Source organism: Schistocerca nitens, chromosome 9, assembly GCF_023898315.1.
Source record: "Schistocerca nitens isolate TAMUIC-IGC-003100 chromosome 9, iqSchNite1.1, whole genome shotgun sequence".
In the NCBI taxonomy this organism is placed as follows: Eukaryota; Metazoa; Arthropoda; class Insecta; order Orthoptera; family Acrididae; genus Schistocerca; species Schistocerca nitens.
This window is the reverse complement of record NC_064622.1, coordinates 460556331-460574109: the sequence shown is the minus strand read 5'-3', so window position 1 is coordinate 460574109 and position 17779 is coordinate 460556331.

The following is a 17779-nucleotide window of genomic DNA, read 5'->3' as shown; positions in this document are numbered from 1 at the left end:
CAATGCTACTACAATGTATTTTACACCTCCTCTACTAGCTGGTAATGGACCATAAAAGTCTAGTGCTACTATGTCCAATAAGCCCTTAGGTATTATAGGAAATAACTTATATTGGTGTATCCATTTACCATCTTTTGCTTTCTGGCATAACTCACAACTTCTAATTACCACTGTTACCTTCCTTGACATATTTTTAAAATAATAAAACCTATACAGTTTTGAACTCCAAAATGTGCATACCCCTTGTGTATGTACCATATTAGATCTTTTACTACAGTGTGAGGGATGCATAATCTCCAATCGTTTGTTTGTATTCTGTTTCTCCGAAATAATACATTCTGTGTCCATAACCAATGTTTCTTAGATGCTGTTGGTAATCCATTACTTTCCAAAGATCTTACTAGTGGACCAAAATAATCGTCTTTATGTATATCTGATTTGATCCTACCCTGTAAGCTATTCTCTATGTTATTTGCCAACCTTATAAAATAAACTGTAAAAGTAGATCTTGGTCCTTCTGTTCGATCTTCTATTTGCATACCTAATGGCAACCTTGGCAAAGCATCTGGAATAGTAATTGGATTGTCCTTTGACATAGTGTATTGACATACCGTACTCCTGAAGAAACAGTGCCCAGCGCATCAATCTACTGTTGAGCAGTTTACTCTCCATTAGAAATTGCAAAGCCTGAAAGTGTGTTCCGCCCAAAAGGTAATGAAATTTACGGATTGCCCAAACCAAAGCAAGTAACTCTTATTCAGTCATACTATAGTTGATTTCATGTTTATTTAATGTACGACATGCGAAAGCCAATGTGTAATGTGTCCCATTTCTGCTGTCGAAATCACCTTGTAACAACGCTGCACCCAACCGGTACTCAGATGCATTCGTCGACAAACAAAATTCTAAATCTGAACGAGGATGATGCAGTATTTCAGACGTCAATATTGATTGTTTGATACCTTGGAAAGCCTGTTCCTGATTGTTTCCTCATATCTATGTCGTTCTAGCCTTTAGTAATCGTAACATGTGTGGATTATTCATGGCTTGTCCCTTTATGAAACGTCTATAAAAAGTCTACTAGTCCTAAAAATGACTTTAGTTGTTTTGAATTCTTCGGTAATTGACATTCTCTTACCGCTTTTAATCTATCTGGATACGGTGAAATTCCATTTGATCCTACAATATGTCCAAGAAACTTTACAGTTTGTTTCGCAAACGACGATTTTGATAGTTTTATCGTTATTCCTCGCTGTAGTAATGTATGTAACGTACTATGTAACAAACACAAATGCTCTTCCCAGGAAGCTGATGCTAACATTAAATCATCAACATATAGTACTATTTGTTTCAATAATTCTGGGCCCAAGGCTTTATCTAATGCCATAATGAAAACAGCTACACTAATATTGAGTCCAAAAGGTACTACTTTGAAGTGATAATTTCGTCCATTGAATAAGAAAACTGTGTATTTACGTGCATGTTTCGATAACAGGATTTGTCAGTATCCTGCAGTTAAATCGATTGTTGTAAAGTATCTTGAATTTAAAAAATTTGTAAGTATATTTTCAATGGGTAATTGTCTATCACGTTCCATTTCAATATGCTTATTTAAAGTTCTAGCATCTAACACCAATTGTACATCTCCACATAATTTTTTTTACAAAAAAATGGCTCTGAGCACTATGGGACTCAACTGCTGAGGTTATTAGTCCCCTAGAACTTAGAACTAGTTAAACCTAACTAACCTAAGGACATCACAAACATCCATGCCCGAGGCAGGATTCGAACCTGCGACCGTAGCGGTCTTGCGGTTCCAGACTGCAGCGCCTTTAACCGCACGGCCACTTCGGCCGGCAATTTTTTTTTTTTTTTTTTTTTTTTTTACAATTAGCAGCGGGTTATTATATGCGCTATTGCTTCTTTGAAGTGCCTGACTTATTATATGCGCTATTGCTTCTTTGAAGTGCCTGACTTGCCGTAGAATTCTTAGTTCCGGGGTTTGGTGTGATGGATGCACTAGTTTTTTTCACTGGGGGGACTGCAGTGGCGTGGGTGTCGGGGAAGTGGATTAGGCTCATCAGTGGTTATGTAGGATTTGCAGCAGAGATAGGAAGATAGTGGAACTGGAGGGGAAAATTGCTGCCCTTCAGGCTGAGCTAGATCAGGCTAGGGAAGATCTGGACAGGTTAAGGATGGAGAAGGGCAAAGAGAGGTGGGAAGTGGCAACAGGTAACAGAAGGAACAGGCCTGGAACTAAGTCTGACAGTTTTGTGGTGAATGTCAAAAATAAGTTTGACCTGTTGCTTCAGTTAGAAACTGATGAGCCTCAAGCAGAGGTAGGTGTAGACAGGACACAACAAACTTTCAATAGGAAATTGAAAAAGAATGTAGGAAAGTCATCGAAAAGGAAGAAAGTTTTGTTGTTAGGCAGTTCTCATGCCAGAGGTGTAGGCCAACTTCTGCAGGAGGAATTAGGACCAGAATACCAGGTCACAAATTTTTTCAAACCAAGTGCTAGTCGGGATCAGGTGACAGAGTATTTAGGTTCACTCTGTAAAGGATTTACCAGGGAAGACACCGTGGTTATTGTGGGAGGGCCAGGGAACAGCATCGACAGAGATCGTGGGTACAGTATAGAGTGTGACCTGGTAAAGATTGCGTCGGCATCGAGACACACCAATGTTGAATTTGTATCTGTCCTGAGACGCCATGACCGACCTCATTTGGACTCTTCTGTTGGGAGAGTTAATTTGGAGTTGGAACGGCTGCTTGGGTCGGGTGTGGCCAACTCACACTGGCATTAACAACTTGGAGGAGTCACAGAAAACCCAAGTCAGGATGGGCAGACATGTTCAGAAACCCAGGCCTCCAAATGAGAGTCCAGTGCCTCGACAACACACCACCTCCTTAGATGTTTTCTCTGTGTGAGAGACAGTACATAATAAATTATGGGACAAGAGTGCCAGCCAGTACTCGCCTTATGGAGGAGAAATGTTTTCCAATTGACGCATACAGCTTAAAAGAAAAAGTAATGGCTCTAACTAGTTCCTTTTCAGGATAGAAGACGGTTGGGGAAGGTTAAAAGCTAAGGGCAGCACACTTGGCTCCCAGGATGAAAGGGGGACCTCCCTCCCTCCCACTATCCTTGCAGTGAGGATGAGGGGGAGCCAACTTTAATGGGTCCCTTACAGGAGGAAGAAGAGGATACAAAAAGTAATTTGTCACAAAATAAAATCCAGAACTGTGTTTATTGATCATCAAATATAGCAATGCTATCACATTATACGTAACTATTACCTATGATGACTCTAACGGGGTATAATGTGTAGATTATTTTTACATCATTTTGCTGTTCAGCAGGTAGAATTCAGATACATGAGAATGCTTTCTATAGTCACATCTTTTGTGTCTTTTTAACTGACTACTAACATGAGGAAAAATGATTGTGAACTTACGGTGCAACACTACTGCTAGATTTTAGAACCAGAACCATCAGTTGTTTTCAGCTGCAAGAACAGCAGTGAAAAGAGATGATTTTGAGATTTTACTGCAAATGGCTCTGGGAACACTTAAAACAAGCCATTATCTACTATATGTTCTGGTTAGCTTCAAACTAAAAATGCAGTGATATGTCTGTCTGCATGGTGGAAGTAGACAAAAGTCGAATTAGGCAAAAGAATGTACATTTTTAAAGACACTGTTTCCCTGTCAATCAGTGGAAACGCCCTTAGTTGACTGTACATCTTTCCTCAGCCAGCAGTCAAATTCAGCATTAAGTTTTACCTTTGCTACATGGCAAAGGAGACAATAACTGAAATGAACTTCAATATGTCACGAAGAAAGCCTTTTATATGCAAAATTTTCGACATACGCATAGCAAATTAGCAGCAGAAAATGTGGGGAGATGAGGGCGCAGATAGCAAGAACTTTATTCAACAGGAAACATAAAATCTCTACTGAAGCATCTAACATTTGTTACTTATGAAAAATGAAAACATACAGTTCCCTATTTAATGTCATTACAATATGCTGTGATACGAATAACTACGTTTCGGTAACTTCCTATTGTAATCGAAAAACTTACATATACTTTGAAATCTACACTGATTAAAACGTGTACGCGATTGGCAGACGGCCGCGAGCGTAAACAGAAAAGCAATCACGCGGAACGCTGAAAGCGGATAAGCTCCACCTCCGTTATACAGGCCTGGCAGTTTACTATCGCGTTCTCTCACTTTCTCCTATCCACAACAGTTACTGGAGGCCCTGTTTCTGTGAAGGAGAACTGCCGTGATATCGCAATACAGACCGCCAATCCCATCTGATGCGGTGAAGTTAGTAACTATACCCCGTGGTGGACCAGGATTAGTCCGTTAACTCATGTCAAAATAAGAATAGAAAACAAAGAGCAAAGTAAAGTGAAGTACACAAAGTTTCCGGTAACGGCTGCAGCGCAACTGTTTACTGAAGTCAGCAGTGTCGTAAACGTGGTAGCTCAGGACTTCAGGTCCGACCCCAACCAATATCCTCAGGAGAAATTCATACGGAAGTGACGTGGGGCGGGCAGGACGACGGCATTTCATACTGAAGTGGCGCTGCCTGAGATTCGGGACCAGGCCTCTTAAAGACTGTCGCAATCACCGCAGTCGCAGGGGGGTGGGGAGTGAGACCTGTAAATACATATTTGTTCATCAAAAAGTCTGGTTTCTTGTTAAAAGAACAAAAAATTCAAATTTAAAAAGTTAATTGGCTCCATTCACACTAGTCGCGCGGTAGAGAGCACCTTCACTGTTGATTCTATTTTTTTTTTTTTCTTAAACCGGCCAGCTTTGATGAACACCACAGCAGTCAGTGTAGGCCAGCAAACAGTTCCACTGCTAATCCACGGGCAAGCTCTAATGTTTCTGGTACCTTGGTTCAGCAATTCAGTCAGGTGTCAAGTACGAAACAGTCTGTGGTCTGCGTCTGGTGCTAGCAGAACCTGTGATTTGTTTTATGCTAGAGTGTACAACGAATCGTAAATACTTGTCGGGTGGCAAAAGAAAGGTGCAGTTACGGCAAAAGGGTTCATCAAATAAAATTTTAAACTGAATTAACACTGTTTCAGTGAATGTACAGTGTGATATGAAGGAATGTAGTGTTACTAAAGCTTCATCAGTAGATAACTCTGAAGAACTGCAGGTTTCGTGCATGCAAGGACTAGTGGCTAATGAAATTGTTCCATTAACGGAAACAGCTAATAACAATGTTACTGCGGACGAAAGCTGAGCCGGCCAAAATCCCCAGGACGAAAAAATAACTCATTTAAGGAAGGTAATTGTCGATGATCTTAGCGACCTGGGAACCTGGCCGGATATTATTGCTTCAGTCATCTTTCAAATGATGAAAAAGTTAAGCGAATGTGGCTCGCATTTTCTTGAACAAAAGATGCCGTGTATTGCTTTTGTTGCAAGTTGTTCAATTCGAGTGTTGGCGCTGTCGCAAGAAACGGTTTAAGAAACTGGCAAGACCTGTCAAAAGTTCCCTCTAACCGTGAACTGCCCTGCAATCATATTACTGAAATATAGAAGTGGAAAGAGCTTCTGCAGAGAATTAAAAACTCAAAATTAATTGACCGGGAAACTCAAGATCAAATTTATCAGGAAGAAAAGAGGTAGAGATCAGATTTGTTAACGTTATGTTCCGTAGTAGTTCTTACCGAAAGAAATATTCTACTAACAGGCGACCACGACATGTTGGGAAATCCAGGTAATGGAAACTTTTTAGGGCAAGTAGAATTAATGGGAAAGTTCGATCTTTTTTAAAAAATGATCGTATTAATTGTGTGACTAAAACTTGACGCCTAGTCTTCCTTACGCTAATTTTGGCTTCGCTAAGTTTTTGTTTGTTTGTGAGGCGTAGGCTACATTTAAATTTGCATTGAAACTCTCTTTGCTTTCGTAGCAAAGTCCTAACACTGTTGTCAAGCCACAGTGTGTTTTTTCCGTCCCTGACAATCCCTCCACCTGACATACTTGTCTATTTGTACTTCACAATGCTCTTGAATTTTGTCCGTCGATGCTCAACATTGGCAGTGCTGGAGATGAAATTTTCGTAATGATGTGTCAGGTAATCTGAAACCTGTTTCTTGTCGCTCTTTCTAAACGGAAAGATCTTCCTCTCTTTCTTTCTATTCCTACTTACAGCCGTATTTACAGTAGGTCTAACGTGTTATCTTCACGGGTCGATTCTCTGAGTAATGATTCTCTGCCCCTACTACACGTCTTAATGACTTGAGTCTGCCAGTCTATAGCTGGTGAGGGACATGTCCACTTAAAACTGTGGTAGGACCAGGAAATTCACACGAAATATTCTGCAAGCTTCCCCTCAACTATTGCAGCACTACTGTTTCTGAGACAGGGTGCCTATAAAAGCATCCGTTGACCATGTTTGAATCATCTTTAACAATTACCTTTACCCAAATTACTTCGCGTTCTCAATCTGTACTAATCTAACTAAATATTACCATGTTTCTTATTGCTATAAACACGCCTCCACCACCATTGTTCATCCTATCTTTGTGATAAACATTTCAGTCAGAGTTTACAATTTCATTGCTGTTAACCTCTGGTTTCGGGCAGCTTTCTGTGTCTAGTACTATGTTGGCATTGTTGCCGTTTATAACCGAGATTAGTTCTGGGACCTCTCCACAGACCATCCCACAGTTAACTAATACCACATAAACATTTTCTTTCTCCTATCTGGTTTGAGGAATGCTGCTCTTTCTGGACCTACCCTAGAAGCTGCTTCCTACATGTAATGCACGCCTGACCTATTAAGAGGATCGTACAGTTCTCCACCTGACAGCGGAGGTCGCGAAATTCGCAACCAGGATCGTCTCAGAATTGCCTGAGGCTGTGGTTTAAACCTTCCACTCAGCTCCAAACAAGAGGACCGCGATCGTTTTTTGTAACGCTGTCACAAAACGATAGCGCAGCTTCCACCCCACGAGCGGGGCCAGCTGTCTTCATGTAGTCGGCGAGCCGCTTGTAGGATCCTAGGATGGCGTCTGAACCCACGTAGCAGGCCTCATTCGCGCCGACGTGAGACGCGATTTGGTGTCCTTCAGGCGGCGCTTAAGGCGATGCTAATAGCCAACGTCACAAAAAGAAAAGCACAAGCTGCTGTACGTGTTATATACACTGATCAACAGCCACGTGATAATAAAATTTGCTTTATTAGGTGTGGCCAGGACACCACTTCATTTTACAACAGATAAGCTTCTTTGGAAAATAAAAAGGCGTTTCTCCCGCCCAAAAATTTAGTGTCAAAACACGAATATACAACCTTAATAAAACTGACTTTTATAACTGAACTGATTTTACGTTCCAACGGATGCCGAGGAGTTAGACGGGCGCCGCTTCCGGGTCGAAGACTGGCGTGTTGAAACAAACACCGACTCAAAGGAAGGCCTCGGCGCTTGTTGGTGACGTCACGTCAGCTAGGCACGGCGAACGCCAGGTGTGTTGCAGGCACACATAATGGTGGTGTCTCCCTCTCTGACACAGGAAAATGTGAAACTATTGGCGGTAGTTGACCAACACACATTGTTTGAGAGATTTCTGCAATCAATTAATTGTGCAATTCATTACACTTCTTAACAAATAGTGTACTCCTGAACGTAAATTGCCACCTGTTTTAAGGATTGACATACAAAAACAACTTCATGGTCGAGCAGCAACAGACTTCGTGCTGCTTTACCTTATTTGTAAATCTGAGGAAGTTACGTTTGTACTGGGTTGCTTTTACAAGAAACTGAACATATTGGTGCTCTTCTTTAGGTATCTTGGTTGACTATGGGGTGAGGAGCACTGAATGTTAATGAAATATCTTGCGATTGTTCACGTTGGGGGAGGGGGTGGGGGACAGAAGAAGAGGCAAAAGAGAGATACTTGTTTTATTTAATAAATTTTTTTTATCGTATAAAGTTTCTCCTTTCAATTGCAAGGGGGGAATATTTATCTTTTCTAATGTGCATGTTTAAAAAAGTTTAAGCTCAGCAGTTCAAATGGCTCTGTGGTCATCAGTCCCCTAGAACTTAGAACTACTTAAACCTAACTAACCTAAGGACAGCACACACATCCATGCCCGAGGCAGGATTCGCGGTTCCGGACTGAGCGCCTAGAACCGCTAGACCACCGCGGCCGGCTAAGCTCAGCAGTATTTTCGATGTATGAAGCTATTTTGTTTCCTGTCTAGAATTCCTTTCGTTGAAAACGACTGTAATCTAATAACTGGCAACAGTTGGACATTTACACATGTAAATTAGTTCACATTTCCAGTGACGATGTCAAACGAAAATAAATAAATAAATAAAAGAAACGAAACGAGTTAATTGTAAGGGGGTTGGGGTAAGTTTCGATAACAAAATGGATCAAGTAAATATAGTTACTTAAATGTAACATTTCCGAAGCTCAATGGGACAAAGCATCTTCTCATATTGATCTACGTTTGTTTCGACAGTATTCAGTAATACAGAACTATGATTTTCATTTGTAGCTTTACGATAGTAAGAAAATCTTTCATCTAAATAAAACTGCATAATCCAAAAGAATACCAAACATTTTGTCCAAAAATAAGAGATTTATAGTGATAAGCACGCCCAGGCGTTTCTGTCTGCAACAGACCTGGCGTTCGCCGTGCCTAGCTGACGTGACGCCACCAACAAGCGCCGAGGCGTTCCTTTGAGTCGGAGTTGGTTGAAGACGGGCACCTGGTCGATCCGGCTGCGACGATGTTTCCTCCTGGCGGCGGTCCGCGGCGGGTTGGAAGACGCCTGTTTTCTTTTTCTTTTTTTTTTTTCTTTATTGAATTTCAATTCCCCCCGAAGGGGGCGGGCTGGCAGCAGCTTAGTATGCCGCTCTTCAGCCGACAGATTTTGTGACAAAGAGCAAGAGAACAAATAATAAAAAACAGGCGATAAAATCGGAGACTTAGAGAGTAACAAGGTGAAAAGAAATTGTGGAACTTAAAACAACAGCAGAGGGATGATGATGCTAAGAAAAATACATACGAAGCAGACAGGGAAAACAATAGACAAGTAAAAAACACGGCGACAGTCTGGATTCTGCTCGCAAAAGACATAAAATTCACACCGAGCGACAGCATGGTGTCTGTTCGCAACACGAGAAAGACAAACAACACTGAATAGTCACTGGAACACTGCACTAAAAAGTTGGCAAATGTGACACCACAGTCGAGAGCAGGTGGGGGGAGACGGGACAGAAGAGGGGAAACAAAAAAAGGGGGGAAAGGAGAGTAAAAGCGAAGGGGGGAACCGGGAAAGGAGCTGATGGAGGATGAGGACCCATAAGAGGGGTGGAGGGCAGACGCGACAGGGAGTGGGGGAGGCAGAGGAGGGGAATACAAAAGGACTGGGGGGGAGAAGGGAGGTAGGGAGAGGTTTAGTGGGGAAAAAACAGGACGGAAGGGGGGGGAAGAGGGAGCCCAGGGAAAGGACGGAGGAAAGGAGGGGGAGTGAGGATCAGAGTTGATAGGAAGGATAAATGGAGGGAGAGAGGGCATCATCCGGGAGGGGGAGTTGACGGAAGCCACCTTGGGAATGGAGATGGAGTGTGTAGAGATGGAGGGTAGGGGGGACACAACGGTGAAGACGTGGCAGGGGGCGGGGACGGGAGAGGAGAGGAGCAACCAGGGGGTGAGGGGGTTCAAGACGGCGGGAGGTGTAGAGGATGCGGATATGTTCGAGGAATAAGAGGAGATGGGGGAAAGGAATGAGATCATAGAGGATCCTCGTGGGGGACGGGAGGCGGATACGGAAGGCGAGGCGGAGTGCATGACGCTCAAGGATCTGGAGGGACTGATAGAATTTGGGGGGGGCAGATATCCAGGCAGGACTGGCATAACAGAGGATGGGATGGATTAAGGATTTGTAGGTGTGGAGGATGGTAGAGGCGTGCAATCCCCATGTCCGGCCAGAGAGGAGTTTGAGGAGTCGGAGGCGGTTGTGGGCTTTGGATTGGATGGAGCGGAGATGAGGTATCCAGGTGAGGTGACGGTCAATGGTGAGGCCAAGGTAGGTGAGGGTGGGAGTGAGGCGGACAGGACGTGCGGAGACAGTAAGGGAGAAATCCAGGAGCCGGAAGGAGCGAGTGGTATGACCTACGATGATTGCCTGGGTCTTGGAAGGATTGAGTTTCAGGAGCCATTGGTTACACCATGCAGCAAAAAGGTCAAGGTGATTCTGGAGAAGGCGTTGGGACTGTTGGAGGGTAGGAGCGAGGGCGAGGAATGCGGTGTCATCAGCATATTGCAAGAGGTGTACTGGAGGGGGGGGGTTGGGGCATATCTGCCGTGTACAGGAGGTAGAGGAGAGGGGAGAGGACAGAGCCCTGGGGCACACCGGCAGAGGGGTAGAAGGTGTGGGAATTGGCATGATGGATGGTAACATAGGAGGGGCGGTGGGAGAGGAAGGAGGCCACCAGACGGATGTAGTTGATAGGAAGGGCGTAGGTTTGGAGTTTAAACAGGAGACCGGGATGCCAGACACGGTCGTAGGCCTTTTCGAGGTCAAGTGAGACAAAAATGGCAGAGCGACAGGAGTTAAGCTGGAGGGAGAGGAGATGAGGGAGGCGGAGGAGTTGGTCATCAGCAGAGAAGGAAGGTCGAAAACCACATTGGGTGTTTGGGAGGAGGTGGTTTTGGTGGAGGTGGAGATGGATGCGCCGGGAAAGGATGGATTCCAAGAGCTTGCTGAACACCGATGTGAGACAGATAGGACGATAGGAAGAGGTATCAGATGGAGGCTTATTGGGTTTGGAGAATATCAGGATACGGGAGGTTTTCCACAGGTCGGGATAGAAGCCAGTGGCAAGGATGACATTGTAGAGGGTGGCAAGGAGGGAAAGGAAGGAGGGAGGGCAGTGTTTGAGGTGGCGGTAGGTAACGCAGTCGTGGCCGGGAGCAGTGTTGCGTTTAGTGCGGAGTGTGAGGCTGATGTCCTGTGCAGTGATGGGAGTGTTAAGTGCAGATGGCGGGGTGTGGCCCAAGTACTGGAAGCTAGGAGCAAGGGGAGGAACAGAGGTATTCGTACGGTCCATGACATCAGGGAAGAGGGAATAATCAAAGTGGGGATCATCTGGGATGGAAAAAACATCAGAGAGGTGGGAGGCAAAGTGGTTGGCCTTACTGAGGTTGTCAGGAAAGGGACGGTCATTAAGGAGGAGAGGGTACTGGGGGGTGGGGCGGTTCCCAGTAAGGCGGTGGAAAGCAGACCAATACTTGGAAGAGTTGATGGGGAGCGTGGTGTTGAGTTGTGTACATGTCTGGCGCCAGGCTAGGCGTTTCTTCGCAACAAGCAGGTTGCGGATGTGTCGCTGTAATTGCCGGTGGCGGGTAAGTGTATCCCGGTCACGAGTGTGGAGAAAAGAGCGGTAGAGGCGGCGGGACTCTCGAAGGAGAAGGACGGCCTGTGGAGGCAGGGCGGGGCGGTGAGGGTGGATGGCTTTGGTGGGGATATGGGTGGCGACGGCGTCAGACAAGGTCTGGTGCAGGAAGGCAGCAATGCGGGAGATGTCATCAGGAGACTGGAGGGTAAGGTCGTGGCCGTCAACCTGGGTGTGAATGGAATCCCGGTAGGCATCCCAGTTAGCACGGGAGTAATCGTGGACAAGTTTAGGAGGGACGGCAGGGCGAGGAGCGTGGCGGGGATGGCGACCGTTAGAGATAGTGAGGAGGACAGGAGCATGGTCACTGCCAATGAGGTCAAGGACATCTGCGGTGATGCGCCCAAGGAGGTTTGGAGAGGCAAGGACCACATCAGGAGTGGTGTTGGATTCGGGCCGGGTGTGCTGAGGCAGGGGAACCTGGTCTCCCTGGAGAGTGGTGAGAAACTGATGCCACCGCCGGAGGTCGGCAGGATCACGGCTGTGGATATTGAGGTCGGCGGCAATCACGTAGGTGGAGAAGGTGCGGTCAATGTGGGCCAGGAAATCGTACGGGATGGGGGTGCGAGGGCGGACATAAATGGTACGCCTGTTTTCTTTCCAGCCGGCTATTTAACCCGGCAGCTCTAGTCTTCCTCCGCGGATTCTGTCGTGTGGATTGGCGGCCGTTGGCGATACCCTATTGGCGGAAGGTGATGTCATCGTATTACCATCCGCGTCGGAAAAAGGGGTCGCGCGCGGGCGTATTCCGCGGCTGCTTTCGTGTTTGGCGGTAAACGCCTGTAGTGCCGGCTGGAGGAACGCGCCGGAACTACGTCGCAGGTGCGGCTTATTCTGCAGCGGTGGCCGCCCGTTGTATTTGCGCGGCTGTGCGCGCCACGGCAGTACGAACACTACCTCACTGAAAGCTAGTGCTAAATGTCTGTATCTACACCTCCACAAATTGTGTGGCGGAGGACACTTTGTACCGCTGTTAGTCATTTCCTTATTTCTTCCACTCTCAAATAGAGCAAGAGGAAGATGAGTATCCATACGCCTTCTTATGAGCCCTGATTTCTCTTACTTTATCTTCACGATCCTTTAGCGAAATGTACATTGGCGATAGTATCTGCAAAAGTTGATTGTCTAAATTTTCTTCGTTTGGTTGTAGACGTATGAACGTTCTTTTCATCACAAGAGAGTGCAACAATCTCTGTTTCCTCAGCATTTTCAGAATTTTGTGCCTACATGGGACCGGAATTCTCTCGAGTTCTCGACTAGATCTTTCACTAATTGAAAACTGTGGGTCTTTTCCGTCTTTAATCCAGTCACTCGGCGCATACTCCTCCATAGACTGAAGTAGTATTCCGGTATGCTTCATCGGATCTGCAAGTGTTTTTCTTTCGTAAAGAAGTTACAGTTCCACGATATCCTACCAATAAATCGCTTGGTTTACCTACAACCGAGCGTACGCGATAGCTCCAGATGTCTGTACGATTTGAAGCAGCGGTACTCCAGGTGCGACTCATTAATCACGCAGTGTGCGGCCACTACATTTGCACCGAGCACGGCACGTACAGGGCGCCCCTCCTAAGAGACGTCGGGCGCGTTTTGTCTGACAGTCGCAGTTTCCCTTTTCCATTGTGTAGCTGGAGGCAGCCCAGACAGACACTACTCGTCACGTATTTCATGCGACGCTCATTGTCGACGGAGAGGGTCACTTTGTTTCCTCTTACAAGCAAATTGATCTTTAAAATGGAATTTCACTTGCTGACTCTATAGATCGGTCCCTGATAACTCTAGTGTGATATTCGTTCTATTGATTTGTAGTAACAGGAACAGTAAAAATGGGGGCCGGCCGAAGTAGCCGTGCGGTTAAAGGCGCTGCAGTCTGGAACCGCAAGACCGCTACGGTCGCAGGTTCGAATCCTGCCTCGGGCATGGATGTTTGTGCTGTCCTTAGGTTAGTTAGGTTTAACTAGTTCTAAGTTCTAGGGGACTAATGACCTCAGCAGTTGAGTCCCATAGTGCTCAGAGCCAGTAAAAATGGAAGAATAACCAGGGCACCAGCAACGACAGCCCCGCCCTGGACGGCGCCAAGCACGCCACGCTGCTTCATCGCTGCTGAATTGCTGTTTATTCTTCGAGCTTTATTCTCGCTGTTAATACATATTGATAAAACGAATATCACACTGGACTAATGTGGGTCCGTTGTATCGAAAGTGCAAGTACAATTCCGCTTTAATAATCAGTTTGTTTGTAACGGGAAACAAACCAATCCTCTCCGTCGTAAGTGGGGGTTGCATGAAAGACATGTTTGGGCTGACTCCAGCTACGCAATGCAAACACGGTATCGCAAATATCTGCAGAAACACCAGAGGAAATGTGCCTGACGACTCTTAGCAGATGCACCCTGTACGCTTACAATCTATTTACTAATGTTTTTATGTTGCAATAGTGTGCCTTGGGACACCTCTTCTACTTTGTTGAACACATGTCAGCTTTTCCCAGCATAAGTGTAATTACTCCCTCGGGATGGGATGATATGGAAATTTCGGAGGGCTAAAAGCAAAACAGGCCCGATAATGGTTCATCAAGACATCCACTGCTCAATAAAGATCCACAGCAGACTTCTCCACACGTTGCAGTCTTTGTCAAAACGCATCACTGCCTTTCCTAGAAGGCATTGCCGTCCATTAAGTAGTCGTCACAATCTTTTGGTATTTCTTGGAATCGAGCAAAGAACTTGGTTGGTACATCTGTCATCCAATCGGCTTGCTTCATATCCCACCCACTTACATTGCATTACGTTACCGTCACTGTTTCCTGGTGCACTTGTTTCTCTCTTGTATGAGCTGATAGTTTGCATTCTGTGTCTGTTTGCTGTTCAGTGAACGACTCCCAGCTTTAGAACGGTTTCCACGGTATTTGCAACCCATGTTTCGCTGTTTGTAAGTCAAAATGGGTAACACACAGTCACCATCAAAAAAATTCAGTTCAGGCACACTGGAAACTTCATTTTCGTCTTTGTTAGCAATGAAACCAAAAAGCGAGGAACCTGGCGATCTTGGAGTTTGACTTGCAATGTGTATCAGCCTACATCAAATCAGATGCAAGAAAAAAGATTTTGACAAACAGGCAGTACTAACCGTTTCGTCGATTCAGTATTTCTTGATTTAATAGAAAGCTACAAAAAGAAGTGAATGAAACTACACGATTCCAGAGACCTCTTCTCGTCTCGAACATCTATGATGTATATATGCAGACGGAAGCGATAAATTATACCCGGCCTTGGTACAAATTTTCATTTCTCGCTGGAGTTTTTTGAGTTTATGCCCCCTACACACCGAGTCACTGACAAAGGAAGCTCCCCATCGCAGCCCCCTCAAATTTAGTGATAAGATGGCCGAATGGATATCCCGTTAAACACTGAACACAGATAGGAAGAAGGTGTACAGAATTGTGAAAAAAAAAAAAAAACACAAACCGTGAGCGGTCCAAGAACAAGAAGCGCAGTAAAGAGCAACCGGATACACTAAGGGCGTCGTAGGTAACTGATCGTGGTGTTGGATGGCAATGCGGGCGAGCCGTCAAAACTCCATCGTACCATTTATTTATTTTTTCCACGACATTATGAACTGTCCGTTCGGTCATTGAAATGTTTGTTCTCCTTCTGTGGTCTTGGCAGTTACTATACTGTACATTGGTTACAGAATATGAATTATGTGGTAAGAATACGTTACCGTCGCAAGTAAATGTGATGAATAGTGAGAGCAGGCGAGATACCTCATAGACGTCTCACGAAAATGAAAATCACAAAGAAACGGGTGTGAACTAAGGTACAAAAAGGGAATTGAAGCGTCAAGACTTCCAAAACGGAACGCAACTTCAGAACTGTTAAAAACATATGTGTTGACAGAGCACAGTGAAACTGTGTGATTGGGAAACTGTTGCGTTCATTTGTTGCAGCTTATTTGACAAACAATTATGTGTTCATGATTTCCTTGAGAGTGATCACATTCACATTCGTACGAACACCTATGTAGGGCAAGGAAGCATATCTCACTCACTTACCAGTCGCACAAATTAGGTTAAAATGGCTCTGAGCATTATGGGACTTAACTTCTGAGGTCATCAGTCCCCTAGAACTTAGATTAGTTAGGTTTTAGCAATTCTAAGGACATCACACACACCCATGCCCGAGGCAGGATTCGAGCCTGCGACTGTAGGGGTCGGGCGGTTCCAGACCGAAGCGGCTAGAACCGCTCGGCCATCCCGGCCGGCTACAAATTAGGTGTGTCGATAAGAGATTCCTACCGTATGACACGTACAGTCAATAGTGCCGTGCATGACACGCCAGACGTGTTTTCCTGTGGAGGAATCGGTTGACTCGTCGCCTTGTCATCAAACGTTTGCGGTTCCCACTCGAAAGCCACTCCCTTTCGACTGTTAAACAGAGTAGTTGTGCAGAATCAACTGTCATTATAGGTCCTTACGCGTCGTTGTTGCAAACGGACTTTACACCACGACACAGACGCAAGTTTGGCTAAAGCGAACAGCGAAAAAAAAAAAAAATTGCACGTAGGGGGTTTGGACAGGGCTCACCCGCACAGCAGTCCAACACAATGACCACTTAAGCGCGACGCTATTTCTCTTACCAGATGGTCTATACTGTACTTCTTTTTCTTGGACCATTCACAGATTCTGTTTTGCTTTTTTTTCAGTCCGGTATACATACTTCCTGTTTTCATGGTTGACCGGTGTTCAGTTTTTGACAGGCAGTCCACTGGGCCCTCTTACCACTAAATGTGAGGGGGTGCGATGGGGAGCTTCCCTCGTGAGCAGCGCTTCCCCCTCTGCTGGCAAAGTGTTGGTTTGACTGCGCCACGGCGCTCCTGTGGCGGACCACCTCTGGCGGAACGCCGCCTCCTACTGCGGCCTCCACAAAGGCCAGGCGGCGGCGCTGCCGACCGGCCGAGCAGCGGGTGGCGCCCCGTGTTTATAATGACGGTCCGCTCTCGGCGTTGTGGGATTGCTGCGCGCCGTTGTTTGATAGTAAATTCGTGGGGGGCATTCTGCTGGCTTGAGATGAAAGTCAGTACTCTGATTATTTCATATTTGAAGCTGAAAGGGAACCATCGATGTGCAACACGGTCTGAGGAATATTCAGATAAACTGCAGAAAATCGAAGTTTTCACCGGACGGTAGAGGCAAGCGTTGGTGAGCGTCACTCACAATTCTTCCCGCTTGTGTTTGGCCTGTTGACATGTCGTGTAACCCACAAGTACTCAAAACGTCCTCAGTTCTGTATCTGTCCCGATCGTGTACAAAACTGCGCAACGCGCAGCAAGTTTTTATCCTTTCTGGAGAAAATTCTGAACGTACATTCAGAGGCCGATCAAAAGTTCTACACTTTTTAGCGAGAATACCAAAAGTACATTCAAAATATACTGAGGTGTCAAAAGTCGTGGCATACCTTCTCACATCGCGCCGGACGTCCTTTTGCCTAGCATAGTCCACCAACTCGACGTAACGTGAACTCTGCAACTCTCTGCAGATATACTGAGCCTCTATAGGCGTCCATAAATGCGAAAGTCTTGGCAGTGCAGGATTCAGTGTAAAATGTAGCCTCTCGATTATGTCTGATAAATGTTCGACAGGATTCGTGTCGGGTGATAACGGTGGCCAAATCATTCGCTCGAACTGTCCAGAATGTTCTTCAAACCAATCGCGAACACCTGTGGCGTACTGACATGACGCATTTTCATCTTTAAAAATTCCATCGTCGTTTGGGAACATTAAGTCCAGGAATGGCTGCAATGTGGCCTCCTGGTAGACGAACATAACCGTTTCCAGTCGATGATCGGTTCAGTCGGACCAGAGGACGCAATCCATAACATGTAAACACAGGCACACCACTGTGGGGCCACCAGCAGCTTGCACAGTGGCTTGTCGACAACTTGGGTCACGGCTTCTTTGGTTTTCCACCATACACCCTACCGTCAGCTCTTACCAACTGAAATCGGGATTCATCCGACCAGGTCACGTTTTTCCAGTCGTCTACAGTCCAATCGATACGGTCACAAGCCCAGGAGAGGCGCTGCAAACGGTGCCATGCTGTTTGCAAAAGTACCCGCGTCGGTCGTCTGCTGCCACAACCCATTAACGCTAAATTTTGCCGCAGTATCCGAAAAGACACGTTCGTCGTGTTGCTATACTCCGTTCACATGAGAATAAAGCTGATGTAAAAAAATACATACGCGATGATTGGTCAGGGGCCGTAGCAACGTACAGTGGTGTTGTTACGCTATTGGAAGTACGTCCTACTTATGTATTAGATATACAATGAAGAG